The following is a 15,731-nucleotide window of genomic DNA, read 5'->3' as shown; positions in this document are numbered from 1 at the left end:
CCACGTTCCAAAGAGCAAGGACTTGAATAGAAATTTGAATTTTATTTTGATTAAAAAATGTAGAAATAAAATAATATGGGAAAGTGATACTATATTTAACGGAGACGCAAAGGTTCAAAGGTGTACTTATTGGATATATTTTACGGAAATTATGGTAACGGCGGGGGAGAAATTTGCTAAAAGAAGTGTAAGAAAATAAAGAAATGAATGTTTTCAAGTTAATCTTATCAAGAATGGTTGTACACGTACATGGTGATGCAGAAAAGTTTGTACTTATGGGTCCACTATTTTAATATAAGATCAACTGTAACCCTTACTTTCTTGTAATCTTGCATTTAATATTTTAAATGTTTAATTTTTATACATCTTAAAGGCCAGTAGTAAATGTTTAGTAAAAACAAAGGCAATCAAAGTCTCCTATTATTATTATTTTTTTGTTTATATATTAACTTAAAAAATATAGATTTTTCTAATAATATCTATATAAAAATAGAGGAAACGTGACTTAATTGTGTGCAAGTATATTTTATATGAATTAAAATCATTAAAATAACAAAATTAATCTCGTTACTGTTCCTCTTTGCAGATTCCAAAATAATGTCAAATTTAGACATCATACAATTATTGGTAATATGTAAAAGAAACAAGATAGATCCACATGTACCTGTTGATACAATGGGACAACCTTGAGAAGAGTGACAAAATTCCATCGAACATTGGCATAATCCTTGACACTTATCTCCATAGAAAGGAAATGGGCATTTTGTACTGTTTGTTCCACCATATCCTGGTAAGCATTCTAAATAAAGGATAGCTCATGATAAGCTAGGGAGAAATTATTGGCCTAAATAACAGTCTAAAAGTTTATAGCTGTGATAGGTCATAGACAGATTTTGATAGAAGTGCATATTTACGTCATATTAATAATATTAATAAACATGAACGAATCAGAAATAGAAATAAAGCTTTGTGTATATTTCTAGAAATGTGTAATCTCCAACAAAAAATAACTTCATTCAATTCTTATTATCTCAAACTCGAAGGGACGGGAAAAGTCAAAAATACTACAGATTCGAGGTAATGAGGTAACAGTATAGAAATTAATTTAGACAGACTCACTTCAACAAATCCAGGGTATTCAAAATTGACACCGATTAATAGATTAACATTCATTTTTTTTTCCTTTAAGAAAGTAAACACTCACAAAAAATCTTAATGTGCCCTCTATTTGTGCAGTATAGAGTCAACCAAAGGACAGGGAATGGTTCTTGTACATAGCATTAAAATATACCATTAATTTCTAGTATATTCAAAACATACAATCACCTAAATGTTTTATATAAAACAAAATCAATTGCTTAATTGATGACTTTATGTACTAGTTTCTGAGGTACAATGTATCAGTATACATGTATGTATGTATGTACCTGAAATATATCTTTCTCAAATACAGTTCATTAAATGAGGTAAATTCTATTAAAAGTTATGTTCTGCAGATGTTCCAAAAAGTAATGATAAAATTTTCTCAGAGATTTTCCAAAATAGTGTCTGGAGGTTTGATGGATGGAATGACAAATAAGGAATGATTTTAACTTAAGTGTGAGTTATTTGTGACTGTGTATATAATAGACATTTTATGTTGGCATATTCATGATGCGCGCTACTGCTTCATTAAATAAATATGCCTACGTGCACATCTGTTTTGTTTAGACACCTATTTCTCACACTAAACAATAAAAAACAAAACATCCCTTATGTTTACATTTTACATGTTTGAAAGCACAAAGACAAAAAAATATACTCAGCGTGTACAATGTACTCTGTGTACATGTATATTTCTATGCGTGTGTATACACAAAAATGGTATTCAAATCAATATTCACAGTTGGCTTAGAAGAAAAAAAACAAAAGGGATATACACGGTAAATATTCAACGATATTTATGTAGAATATGCAGGACAATATCTGCATTTCCTTTTTTTCGTCTAAATAATGGTCCTTCATCTAAGGGGTTTCGTGTTAATTAATTTTATCACACATGTATGTTTATGGAGGAATTCAAATACTCTAACATTTTTAAAAACAAAATAATTGTATTTCAAACCAGTATGGTATCAAGTTAGGTAAGAAAGGACAGTGTACACAGTGAAAAAGTTTTTGGTATTAATTAGGACCTTGGAGGGGTGAGGGGATAAAATACATGTAATAAATAACTCAAGATTACTGACGCTATGTTAGTTGTATGGGTCCTTCACTTTTCAGGACCAATTGAAATTAATAACACATATGCAGATAAGTTAGATTTCATAGATTAACAATAATATGTGATTTCTAATATCTTTTGACTTCTACTGATATAAATTAAATCGAAGTTAATTATTAAAAAAGAAATTTTTAATAATTTATCTGCATAACGTCAATCCCATGATATAACATGACATATTTCAACCATCTGAGATTTACTTTTTGGTTATTTAGGTTTACATAGAATTTAGAAGATAACTAATCTGAACTTTGGAATTCTTTGGTAAAATGAGATTGGTTCGATTTATCCAATAAATGACTCTGCCCAATTATACCAATTAGATGAACTCCTTCCATCGTCCCATTTCAAGCATCGTTATAAAGATGTGGCTTTCTACTTTAGAGAGTCAAAGACATGAAACATAAAAAAGGGTTTTGTTAAATTGCAATGTTCTTGAATTTTGAAGTAAATGGGTGTGTTTTAGGGCAATGTTTACTGTATAAAAAAGGCAATGTTTATTGTGTAAAAAAGATCTTATTGTTATCTCATGTTCAATTACAATACTGTAGATTCCTGAATATACGCTTTGATTTAATTATCGCTTATTTTTGCGAGAAGCACCACACGCGAAATAAAATTACTCGCCTTTATTTTATGGCTCTGAAATCTATGTAAAAACTCTTGACCAGCCGTCCATTCGAGAATTATTATTCTCGCGTTTTGACGTTGAAGAGCCAATTCGCGATAACAAGTACTCGCGAAAGATAAGAAATCTACAGTAACAACAGACAGAAGAAAAAAAAAAATTGACAAGATGGATATCAGTTGTCATCATCCGTTCACTTTTTCTCGTCGTCTCTTTGTCTTTTATAAACGTGTCCCTTTAACTAAACCCTGCACAGTAATAAAAACATCAACTTTTTGAGCTAATTTGAAAAAAAGTCAGATATTTGATTTTGTGTGAAAACACTATTTCAATTTTGCTCAAACTTACTTTTGCACTGCTGACTTTCGATATCCCACTAGTAATCTGGGCAGCAACCTTTAAATCCTCTGTACAAAATATTTGATACTTTTGAAATGCACACTTTAACGTTTAAGAGAGAATACAAGGTAATTAGGGAAAGGAAAACGTGTATTTGGTTCATAGGTATGACGTCACGTATACTGTTAAGGAATAAAATAGAAGTAAAAGTACTTTAATTTATATCTTTTTTTTTTTTTTTACATTTTCTTGATTGAGACAAAGCATGTAATAGAGAAGCTAAAATAACTAGAAAAGAAAATGCTCAACAAAATGTAACCTACTAGATTTTTTACTCTTCTAGTAACAAAGGTCTTTCATTCAATTACATAGAAATTGCAGTCATTTACTCACCTTTCACATTTTGGAATGATAGACCAATTTGAAAGAATCAAAATGACAATCAACAAAAACGTAACGAATGTACCCATTGTAATATCCGTCATAGGTACAAATATCCCTGTGTTATTATGGTTTTTACTCGTATGACTAAACTCTTCGAACAATGCATAGAAGATAATGCTGTATATTTGCTTCCTTCATCCGGATATATGACAAAAAATATAAGTTTAACTTTAGCGTTTAGATTTTATTTTTAAATGTTGGTTTAAGTGACAATATTTACAAATGATTATATTTCTAACCTGTATATGTACGAAAAAACATGAATGAATTTTAGTTAAAAAGCATTCATTGTGTAAACATGTATGGTAAGTGTAAAGTCGTGACGTGGAACAGTGGTTAGAGTGTCTGCTTTAAAAAGGTAAGGAGTTGAATCTAACGTCTCGGGTTTGAGTCCCACTGTGGGACGCGAAGACCAGTCCTTTGGATGAAACCGTATAAAGAGAGGCCCATTGTTGCATAAGGTGCGGGTACAGAGAATTTTTATTTCGATGATGATATAACCATGGTAATTAAAGAAAGAAAATATTTAGATTTATCCATTATTCTACCATTTCTACTTTTAAACTTTGATAAGACTTTTGACATAGTTTCTCCATATTAAGGCACAATTTAAAAAAATTGTTTTTGATTCAATGAACGGAATTGTCTAAGTAACTTACATAATTAAAACAATTTTTTTACTTTAGTAAACGGTTCTCCAATCGTTATAAAAAACTGTATTTGAATTTTTTTCAAAATGTAACTATTCAACATTTCGGCTAGATCATACTACTCCTTAATGTTTATGTAGGCTTTGCCTAAAACATTATTTAAATTACGTTTTTTTTTTTTGCATTTATGTTGGCAAGGTCCATACAAAATTTCTATAATTTATTTTTCAGAATAAAACTCACAAAATATATAACTTTCAGAAAAGCACAGAAAATATAAAATATTTCTGGATACTTTTATTTTTTTATATGAATGCATTTAATAGTATTTGTGTAAAGATACCAGGATATTTTTTTAATTAAAAAAAAATCTCTTAACAAATAAGAAATTAATTAATGGAAATCGGTGGCGTATGTAACGAAATAACGGCATTTATGGCATTTAAACAGGCAAGGGGTCCGAGAACCTTCGTGGGTACAGGGCATAGCCACTGAGTGCGCCCTGGAGAAGGGAGTTCAGGAAGCTCATGAATTTTAAGGGTTATGCATCACAAAAGTTCCTTAAGGTTCATTGATACTCTGATAAGAGAGATAACTCTACAGATAAGAAAGATAACTTTCTGCAGATATTTTGTCATGAAATTCAGTAATTTGTCATGCCAGAGTTTACAAATTTCTATCATATGGACTATTTTATTGTTAACTCAAGCAAACCTATCCCATCGTTCAGAGGTTGATTTGTAGTTCTATTGCTAGTTTATTCAAAAATTATTTTGAATAGTTTACCTAAAACATTTACACTCAGTTCCTTTAAACGGTGTAAATTGATAAAAAAATCTATTTCTAAACGTGAAAGTCTTTTAATTGTACAGAATTAAAAGCCGCAGAATTGTTTATAAACATTTAATTAATATTTTATTTCATTAAAAAAGAATTTCAAGGGCGATAATGGAACGATAACTCTTGCTTATGGATGCATTTTATTTTACATGCACAGAAAACAATTTGATATTCTGATTTAAAAAGCATCGCTCCAGTATGTTTTCTAAAGGGAATTAGATAGGTATGAGAGTAAATATTATTTTTATATATACCTCGTATTTCTAATTTAATTGTGAGATTAAAAATAATTGGTCTTTTTAGTGACCATCTCAAATTTTCTTCAAAATCATGATTTGACATATCATTTATTTCTGAAAAAGTAAGCAACGCTTCATACTTCAAACTATTTTTTATTTGAATTGAGTGTTATAGTTGTTGCTGAAAATCAATGTTTGGAATTTAAAAAAAAAGTCGTGAAATGTGGAGCAGAGGGATATTGTCCCTTAAAATATTTATTTCTTACCTTTTAAAATCTGCAAAAAATTAGTAGTCTCCATATGAGTGGAAAATTCTTGAGAGCGACGTTAAATGACGAATAAACATAAAATGTTACTGTATTAAAAGATAGACTAGTATTGACATTACCTTCAGCTCCATAAAATCTTTTTAAAGCATTTCTTCATATCATAAATTATGATTTTTATTAGTAAATGTTTTTATAATATATTAATCGTCTATTAAATATAATTGATAACTTCACATTTTTTTGAAATGTAGAGTGTAAATAAGAATCAGAAATTAAAAAAAAAACAATGAAAAAAAATTACTTTCTTTCATGTGATCAAATTTATATGTTAATTTTCATAATTAGAATATATAGTATGAACAATATAGAGCATGCAAATTTTATGGATTCAATTTTCAATCTTATGGATGAATTGCCTTTAAAATTAACCACCCTAAACATTTATCATTTTTGAATACTGATGATTTTATGGTGTCCTACTTCTAAATCTAGAGTTACTTGCTCTTTGATCAATATTTGAAATAACTTGAAATAAACAGTGCAGTAATGAGAATGAATTATAATAAAGCTTTCATGACATTTTATTAGGTAATAAAATATTATAAACTAATATGAATAGATTGAACACTACATTTTAAGGTATTTTGTCCATGTAAACAACCATCAGTACGTCAATGTCTTTGAACACATTTCCTGGGCATTAAATGCCTGGTACCTGAAAATGAAAATATACGCTGTAAAAGAGATGTCTTACTTTTATACACTACTTTTCTGTCAATATTCACTTATTTTTTTTTTATTTGGCTTGCATTGATACTCACGATTATAAGCAAAACATCCATCAGAGAATGGAAAATACAATACATACAACAGCATGTAAGACTAGAGTGATTCCTGATTGCTTCTTGGAGCTAAAACAATAAAAAGAAAAAGAATCTTCAAATTTCTTATAAAGAATAAGCATGAGTTCTATAATTTATAACACTCACATGAGCCTAAATAAACTTTCTACTTTATTCAGAACTTAAAAATGCTGTAGGGATAATGAGACTTTGTTTGCTTCTTTCAAGCTTTTAAAACTCAAATCATTTTAATTGTATCGTAAAAGTCAGTATCAATGAAGGCAATCTGTGGCTTTGGCGATATCAACCGTGTGAGTATCGAGGTACAAAGAAGGCAAGGAAGTTATCCATATCTAGATATCAACTGTTTATAATATATTTATATTTTAAAAAAACTTTATGAAAACAATTCAACTTACGACTTATTTAAGGTTGATGTATGAATGGGAGTGGTGGTAGCTTTTGGTAATTCGTCTCCAGGTGTTGATTTTTTTTGTTAATTCATAACATGATTGGTCTGGAAATGAAACCAGAATGTTCATATACACTTAAAAAAGTTATAGATCTTATATGTACGTCATATAAAAATCTAAGCAATTCGTTAACTTTAGGTACAATGTGAAACCATTATCCTTGTGACATACCATGTACAGTGTATATCAATTTTTAAAATATCTGATTGAGTTTTATTACAACAAATCGTTAAATTCGTTATATAAATTATAAGATGAAAAAGATACTTGAAAGTCTTTTTTGGGATTTGTTCAAGTTATAACTTAAATGATTTTAAAGGGGGGAATTTTCAAAATCTATTGCTTATCCTACATGTACCATATATAAGGTTCATGATTGCTCTTACACCAAAACAAAAAAATAACAAAAAGAACATGTAACAAAGCAGTGAATAAAAAATGTTCGACCTAGATCTCACAATAGTATTAAATGATAGAACATTACTCATTTCAAAATATCCAGAAAAACCCACTCATACGAGGGTCCTACTATACCTTCTATAAAGAATCCGCTGAAGTTAGAAAATAGGAAAAAAAATGAAGCAAAATACTTTTTAAGAAAAGGCCAACTCAATGTATATAATCCTAGAGAGTTTTTGTTTTAAAACAAATCGAGTCTTAGAAAGACATAGTTGAAATATCCATTGAGGATGATACCTTGCCAGACAGTTTTAAGTCCTTAAAATGTAACAGAAAAAATAAAGATATCATTAGAGTCTTGGAATACAATGCCCTCAAATAAGAAAATAAGTATTCTTTCAACTGATTAGATTTTGTTATATCCTCAGATGAAATTCTTTAAGGTAAAGTACCCTTACAGACTCCAAAAAGTCTAGGATTTAATAATATTAATAACGAAACCTTAGATTATTATTTTTGTATACTAATTGTGATGTAATTTTACACAATTTTATAAACAAGAGGCCCATGGCCATATCGCTCAGCTGAGCAAACAGAAAAAAATCTACATTACCTGAAAATTTTTTCACATGAGTTTCAACTTTTTTGGCCCAGTGGTTCTGGAGAAAAAGATTTTGAAAGATTTCTTTACTATGTAAAATTTTGATCAGCCATTGTGGCCCCGCCCTACCTCCGGGTGTTATGATTTGAACAAACTGGAATCTTCATTACCTGAAAATTTTTCCACATGAGTTTCAACTTTTCTGGCACAATGGTTCTGGAGAAGATTTTTTAAGATTTTACCTAGATATTACTTATGAACCTCTGATCAGCAATTGTGGCCCCGCCATACCCCAGGGGGTCATGAATCGAAAAAACTTGAATAAGACTACATGATGATGCTTTAACATGAGTTCCATCTTTCCTTGCCCATTGGTTTTGGAGAAAAAGATATTTTAGAGACTTTTCCTTTATCTTCCTTTGTAACTCTCTGATCAGCAACTGTTGCCCCGCGCTACCCTCGGGGGTCATGATAAGAACAAACTTGAATCTACACTACCTGAGGATGCTTTTACGTGAGTTTCATCTTTCCTAGACCAGTAATTCTTGAGAAGAAGTTTTTTTTAAAAAAAAATTCCTATATATTTCTATGCAAGACTTTGGTTAGCCATTGTTGCCCCGCCCTGGGGGTCATGGTTTGAACTAACCTAAATCTACACTACCTGAGGATGCTTTCACGTGATTATGTAGAAGATTTTTTTTTCAATTTTTTTCCCCTTTATATTCCTATGTAAAAATTTGATCGGCCATTCCGGGGGTCATAATTTGAACAAACTAGAATCTACACTACCTGAAGATGCTTCCATCTGAGATTCAACTTTTCTGGTCCTGTGGTTTTAGAGAAGAAGATTTTTTAAAGAATTTACCTAGATATCACTATTTGAACCTCTGATCAGCCATTTTGGCCCCTCCCAACCCCCGGGGGTCATGAATTGAACAAACTGGAATTAACACTACATAAGGATGCTTCCACATGAGTGTCATCTTTCCACGCCCATTAGTTTTGGAAAAAAGGTCTTTTTTAGAGATTTTTCCTATATCTTCCTATGTAAATCTTTGATCAGTCATTGTTGCCCCGCGCTACCCTGGGGGTTCATGATTTGAAATAAACTTGAATCTACACTACCTGAGGATGCTTTCACGTGAGTTTCATCTTTCCTGGCCCAGTGATTCTGGAGAAGAAGTTTTTATTTTTTTTCCTATATATTTAAACTTTCATCAGCTATTGTTGACAATCCCTACCTCCGGGGGTCACAAATTGAACACTACCTGAGAATGCTTCCACATGCATGAGTTTCATTTTTTCATTGCCCAGTGGTTCTTGAGAAGAAGATATTTTTTAGATTTTTTTCCTATATTCCGATTAAAAATTGGAATGAGCCGTTGTGGCCTCGCCCTACCTCCGGGGGTCATGATTTGAACACATTGGAATCTACACTACCTGAAGATGCTTCCATGTGCATTTCAACTTTTCTGGCCCAGTAGTTTTGGAGAAGAAGATTTTTAAAGATTTTCCCTAGATATTACTATGTGAGCTTCTGATGACCCCCGGGGGTTATGATTTGAACAAACTGAATCAACACTATCTAAGGATGCTTCCACATGAGTTTTATTCTTCCTGACTCATTAGTTTTGGAGAGAAAGATTTTTAGGCATTTTCTCTATATCTTCCTATGTTTCCTATGCTTTTATGTGAGTTTCATCTTTCCTAGCCCAGTGATTATAGAGTTTATAAGATATGAATAAGTTATATAAGATATAAGATATAGAGATTTTTTTTTTTTATTATTTTTCCTATATATTCCTACATAAAACTTTGACCAGAGATTGTTGTCTCGCCCTGGGGGTCATGATTTCACCAAACTTGAATTTACACCACCTTAGAATCCTTCCACATGCATTTCATCTGTCCTTGCCCAATGGTTCTGGAGAAGAAGATTTTTTAAACTTTTTTCCCTATATATTTCTATGTAAAAAAGTCATTGTGGCCCCGCACGATTCCCGGGGATCATGATTTGAACAAATTTGAATCAACACTACCTGAGGATGCTATGAAATTTTTTTCATCTTTCCTGGCCCAATGGTTCTGGAGGAGATTTTAAAAAGAAATTGTCCCATATCTTCCGATGTAAACCTTTGATAAGCAATTGTGGCCCCTCCCTACTCCCGGGGGTCATGATTTCAACACATTTGAATCTATACTACCTAGAGATGCTTTCATATGTTTTTCATTTTTCCTGGGCCAGTGGTTCTGGAGAAGAATATTTCAAAAGATGTTCCCAATAAATTCTATGTTAACCTTTGATCAGCCATTGTGGCCCCGCCCTACCCCCGGGGTAGTTGTAGTTGGAAAATGTCTCTTGTACATAACTTTTTATTGTGGTTTATTAAGTAATGTTTGGAAATGTTTTCTTCTGTGAATAATATAGATATGATATGATAAATTTTGTTTTCATACATACCTAATATTATATTAATTTTGATCTAAAAAGTATATTGAACATTAATTTCACTATATTAAACTTGTTTCACAGCAAAAGTAGACATGGTAGTCATTTCTGAAACACTTATCAACGCTTAAACATTCAAGTATTTTTCCATGTAATTTTGATGCTGTTGAAAAAATACATTAATTCATATGTGTTCAGAGTCTACTACTGAACTTATGTTATCTTACAATTTTATACTCTACTTATGGACAGACGATACGATATTTTTTTTCTTTGGATGACACTTTATATAATGTTATAGATTTAGATAAAGTGAATAATTCTTAGAATTATTTCTCAAAAGAACTTACGATATGAAATAGACGTAAAATAATAGTAATTTTGAATTTTATTGGGAAAAGAAAATGGTAAAAATCAGGCTGTGATTTTTCTGATTTGTTGTTCCTCATGAAATTCACCTGGCTTAGTATACCTTTTTTTAAATTTGTATTACACTTCAAGCTCCAAATGAACTTATTCTGAAATTTGAGTTCACATGTAAACCTTCACTGAGTGTGAGTTGTCAATATTTGTTATTTTATTGAAATATTACCAATATTTTCCATTCTATTTTATTTTCCAGTTTCTAGAAGAAAGAATTCAGAATTATCCACTTTTCTTAATATGTGACACGATATTGAATCTCTTCCAAATAAAACATTTGTTTGTATCATCCATCCTTAAGCATCAGGCTTCATAGATACGTGTTTTGGTAATATATTTGCAAATGTCATATGTATACTATTTAATTTTTATATCAGAATGTCTGTAAATGATCTTTTTGCAACTATATCTTATGTTTTTTTTCCTTCTAAAGTTTGTACTCTTTATACTCATAGGCAAACTGACTATTAGTAACAAGAAGCCCGGGGGCCACAGCGCTCACTTGAGCACATCGGCTAGGAAAAGGCACATATCAGATCAGAACTGAAAGTTAATTGAAGGTGAAGGGGGGCTGGCTTGAATTTTAACCCCCAAAATGGTCATGATTTGAACAAACTAGAATCTACACTACCTGAGGATGATTCCATATAAATATCACTAATCATGGCTTTGAAGAACTTGAAAAGAAGATTTTAAAAGATTTTTCCAATATATTCCTATGTAAAACTTTGGTAGACCAGTTTGGCCCCACCCTAGCCCCAGGGGTCATGATTTGAACAAACCTGAAGCTACACAACCTGAGGATGATTCCACATGGGTTTCATCTTTCCTGGCCCAGTGGTTCTTGAGAAGAAGATTTATAAAGACTTTTCGGAATATTTCCTATGTAAAACTTTGATCGGCTATTTTGAACCAACCCTAGCCCTTGGGGTCATGATTTGAACAAATTCTAATCTACACGAGCTGAGAATGATTCAACATGAGTTTTGGTTTCCTGGCCCAGTGGTTCTTGAGAAGAAGATTTTTGAAAAATGCCATTAATTTTTCTTTAATTCATTATTATCCCCCTTTGGAAAAGGGTTTGACCCTTTATTTTAACAAACTCGAATCCCCTTAACCCAAGGATACTTTGTAGCAAGTTTTGTTGAAATTGGCCATGTAGTTCTTGAGAAGAAGCTGAAAATGTGAAAAGTTTACGACGACAACGACAACAACGACGACAGACAACGGACAAATTTTGATCAGAATAGATCACTTGGGCCTTCGGCTCAGGTGAGCTAATAAAAACAACTTTACTTTTTATCTGATTTTTTTTTTTTTTTGGTTGACCAGCAAAAGTCAAAGGTGCGAACTCTATCCTTCACCTCGCTGACCTGTGCACATTTAAGTAAGAAAACTATCGAGGATGACGTCAACACATATCTAAAATGTGATACATAAACAATCAGCATCACAAAGTAACACACATATTGAAATTGCACTGAAGAAACTGTTATATTTAATTCTGTTGTATTCCAAGCTAAATTGGAACATTAGTACATGAAGCCTCTACTTAATAAAATTGTCATATTTTTTTTTCTTATTGCCAGAGAAACAGATGAGCGGATAGAAAAATAATTAATGACCCACCATCCCAGAAAAAAACTGCCTTAGGGTTCATTCAACTATTTTGTTGTAGTATGAATAAAAAAGGGATTTTTTTAAACAACTAAAATACACAAAAGTGTTTCCCAGATAGATATGTATGCACATGAATATTGATGTTAATTTATGATATTAGTGTAAACTTTTTTCACTTACATTTGTATGCCACAGTCGAATTGTAACTATCTGGGCACGGATGAGTGTCATTTGAGCAGTTTGTACCTACACTTTGTTGAATAAGGTTTCCTATGAGGCTATATTCTGTACAATAGCCTGCAAAATAACCGTTATGATGCTTTTAATATTAACTTTTTATGGAAAAGAATCGATTCACATTTGAATTAAATTTATGACATTCTGAATATAAATTGTAGCAGCAAATTATCGAAGTTATTGTAAAAAATTAACAATTATTTTCATATATTTTAATTTTTAAACCAATGTTTTTCAATAAGGTAATATAGTTGGGATGTTTTCCCACCAAGTCACATGGATATTAGAGGAAATACATTGTAAATAGTACACATTTTCCTGATATTCTTCTCTTAGGAATTTGCTTAACAGCAGCACTTTATTTTTTTTTCAATGTGTTTGGGTAAAATTATTTATTTTGCATGACCATAAACGTGTATATGTATTTCAAATACCCTTGTGAATAATCTTTCCATAGGCACAAACTTCAAGGAGTTCATTGTGATTTGGACCAATTACACAATGATACACAAGTCTTTCGGGATTTGCACACTGACTGGCAAATGCTTTGCATTTTTTTTGTATAGGAGCTGCTGTCCATTCCTCTTCATTTCGAGGGCATTCGGAGACTTTTTGCACTGTTGTTTTTGTAATTGGACATGCTAACTCAAAAGCCTAAATAAGACATTTTAGAAAGCTATATGGCAATGTAATTCATTTCTAGACATGTATGTAATGAAACACGCATTCAAAAGACTCCACATATCTATTACATGTTAGGAATTCAATGCTTAAGTTTTGAGTGGATCTGTCAATAAATTGCTCCAATTAGTTCTATCATTATTTCATTGACGAACGTGAAATATTTCTCAGAAACCTCATATATTTGTTTACAGTATACTTATATGATCAAAAGAAATTTTGAGGAGACATTATGTGTTTCAAAATGTGAAAATACTTATAATTCCATTTATAAAATAATTATTAATACTATATATTACAAAATAGGTCGATAGTGGGCCTGTTCATGAGATGTTGAACCGCTTAATTCACATAATGGCGGAGCTAAATCTCATCTGATTTCTTTGATGTTTTTAACGTGACGGACCTCATGGTTACATCACGAAGGACAATAAATAATACGTGTGTCATAATCATATTTAAATAAAAGGTATGGCAAAATATTTATTGACTGTGTTCGCGGGTAAAATGCGATTTGGTGACTTTCGAACCAAACCGAAAGCCGTCGGCCTAACGGCTTCAGGCACACAGGTTAGTTCTTGGGTACGACAAAACGCATGTTACCATTGTGGTTAGTCAATAAATTTATATTATCAGGTTCGGACATACCTGCACCGAGACAAAATGAATGAATAAGCTGACCAGGCTTACTGGCACTGTGAATGTTTGGAGTATATGCAAATTTTGCACATGAAATGCCATGTTTAAAAGCACGTGTAAGTAACACTCGGAGTTCCTCTGAGTCTTGATCATCAAAGCGCTTCGATATATGTGAAAAAGACATGCGTCTAAATGATTGAGACGATAGTCGGATGAAAATGGAATAAAATCGATAACATTTTACACCTATTCCTCAAGTAAATGTTAGATGCATAATATAAAATATGAATTTAAATAAGAAACATGCATTACCTATTTTCAAATATATAGTTATATATCACTGTAAGAATATAAAACACGAACTGTGTAACTCACAATTTATGCGAAAAGTAAAATTCAATGGTCTAAAAAGGAACTGTATAATTTCCAATAGCAAATGATAAGCATTTTAGATATTAAATTGAAATATTAACTTATGAAACAACACTAAAAATTATGTGGATAGACCGGCCCGATCCTGCAATTAAAAATGAAATTACTTTTTAACTCGTAATACATATGAACTCTAAGAACAATAAAATGAATAAGACGCACTAAGCTGTTAGGGACTGGTAAATCGAAAATGTTTAGGAAACACAATTTGAAAATAGTATGTTCCGGCGATTTTCTGTTTGAGAGAGAGAGAGAGAGTCAAATGTACAAAAAAGATTTGTTTTCTGTTTATTACTTCAGGCAGGTGAAATTTGTCTGAAGAGCCAAACATTGCGAAATATCTTGCTGCGAAATTTTCCATAGTTGTTATTTGAATTTCATCAGAAGTGATTCAAGAAAACGAAACATGTTATAATTATCCGAACAAAAAAAAAGGCTACAAATCTACTTTTCCTGAATATTCTTTGAATAATAAAGTTATTTATAAATGCATCTTTTCAAAGATTTTTTTACACCAATACTAGCTATTTATCCTTTTTATTATATATTTTTCACTGGTGTTGATTATTCATCTACTAGTTTCACATTTTCATACTTACATTAACAGGTATGAGTAATATTTCCGACATCAAAAAAAAAAAAATAAATAACTACGGAAATAAAAACAGTCCAAGTCCTAGTTAGTTAAAATTATTTCTTAAGACCCGGCAGGGTTTGATCTGAATTAAACCGATAAGGAAATACAGGTTTTTTAAATGAATGTTGTTACTGATCAGTCGAATTGTTCAAATTAAATTGTATATACCTGTGGATTTAAACATACATGCATTATTCAAATATAAAAGAACATGTTAATTCAATGCTTTCCTATTGAAAATGCACTAAATGTGAAACATTATGCATTATGTGATATCTATGCGTACACCGACACATACTGTCTAATGTGTATACACCTACCGTTATGTACACAAGCTGTCTGTCATCAAAGCTGACGAGCAGACCAAAGTTTTTTGAGAATGAAAATAAAAGAAAAAACAGATATCATCGATCTTTCTTCATTTTAAAACAAATTTTCTTCCATAAACTCAGTACACTTTTTAACAAGAGGCCCATGGGCCACATCGCTCACCCGAGCATTGTGGCTAGGAAAAAGTAGAAATTGGTTTACAAAAACCAAAAGTTTGGCCCTGACCTACCCCCGGGGGTAGTGATTTGAACAAACTTGAATCTACACTACCTGAGGATGCTTCCATATAAATATGA

General features: G+C 31.4%; 1 long non-coding RNA gene across 1 annotated transcript; it reads right to left on the bottom strand.

The window, feature by feature from the left end:
* Positions 1-6,321: 6,321 nt before the first annotated feature.
* Positions 6,322-13,367, bottom strand: LOC134248693 (uncharacterized). Its single transcript, XR_009988103.1, has 5 exons — positions 13,151-13,367; positions 12,660-12,776; positions 6,934-7,031; positions 6,494-6,583; positions 6,322-6,387 (listed from the first exon to the last, which is right to left on the bottom strand). It is a non-coding gene; the product is annotated as an uncharacterized LOC134248693 (long non-coding RNA).
* Between the last annotated feature and the right edge of the window lie 2,364 nt (positions 13,368-15,731).

Source organism: Saccostrea cucullata, unplaced genomic scaffold (genome assembly GCF_032062105.1).
Source record: "Saccostrea cucullata isolate Sc308-1 unplaced genomic scaffold, CSIRO_AGI_Scuc_v1 ctg164, whole genome shotgun sequence".
NCBI classification, from domain to species: domain Eukaryota; kingdom Metazoa; phylum Mollusca; class Bivalvia; order Ostreida; family Ostreidae; genus Saccostrea; species Saccostrea cuccullata.
Note: the sequence above shows the minus strand (reverse complement) of the source record. Positions and strands in the feature narration are given on the sequence as shown.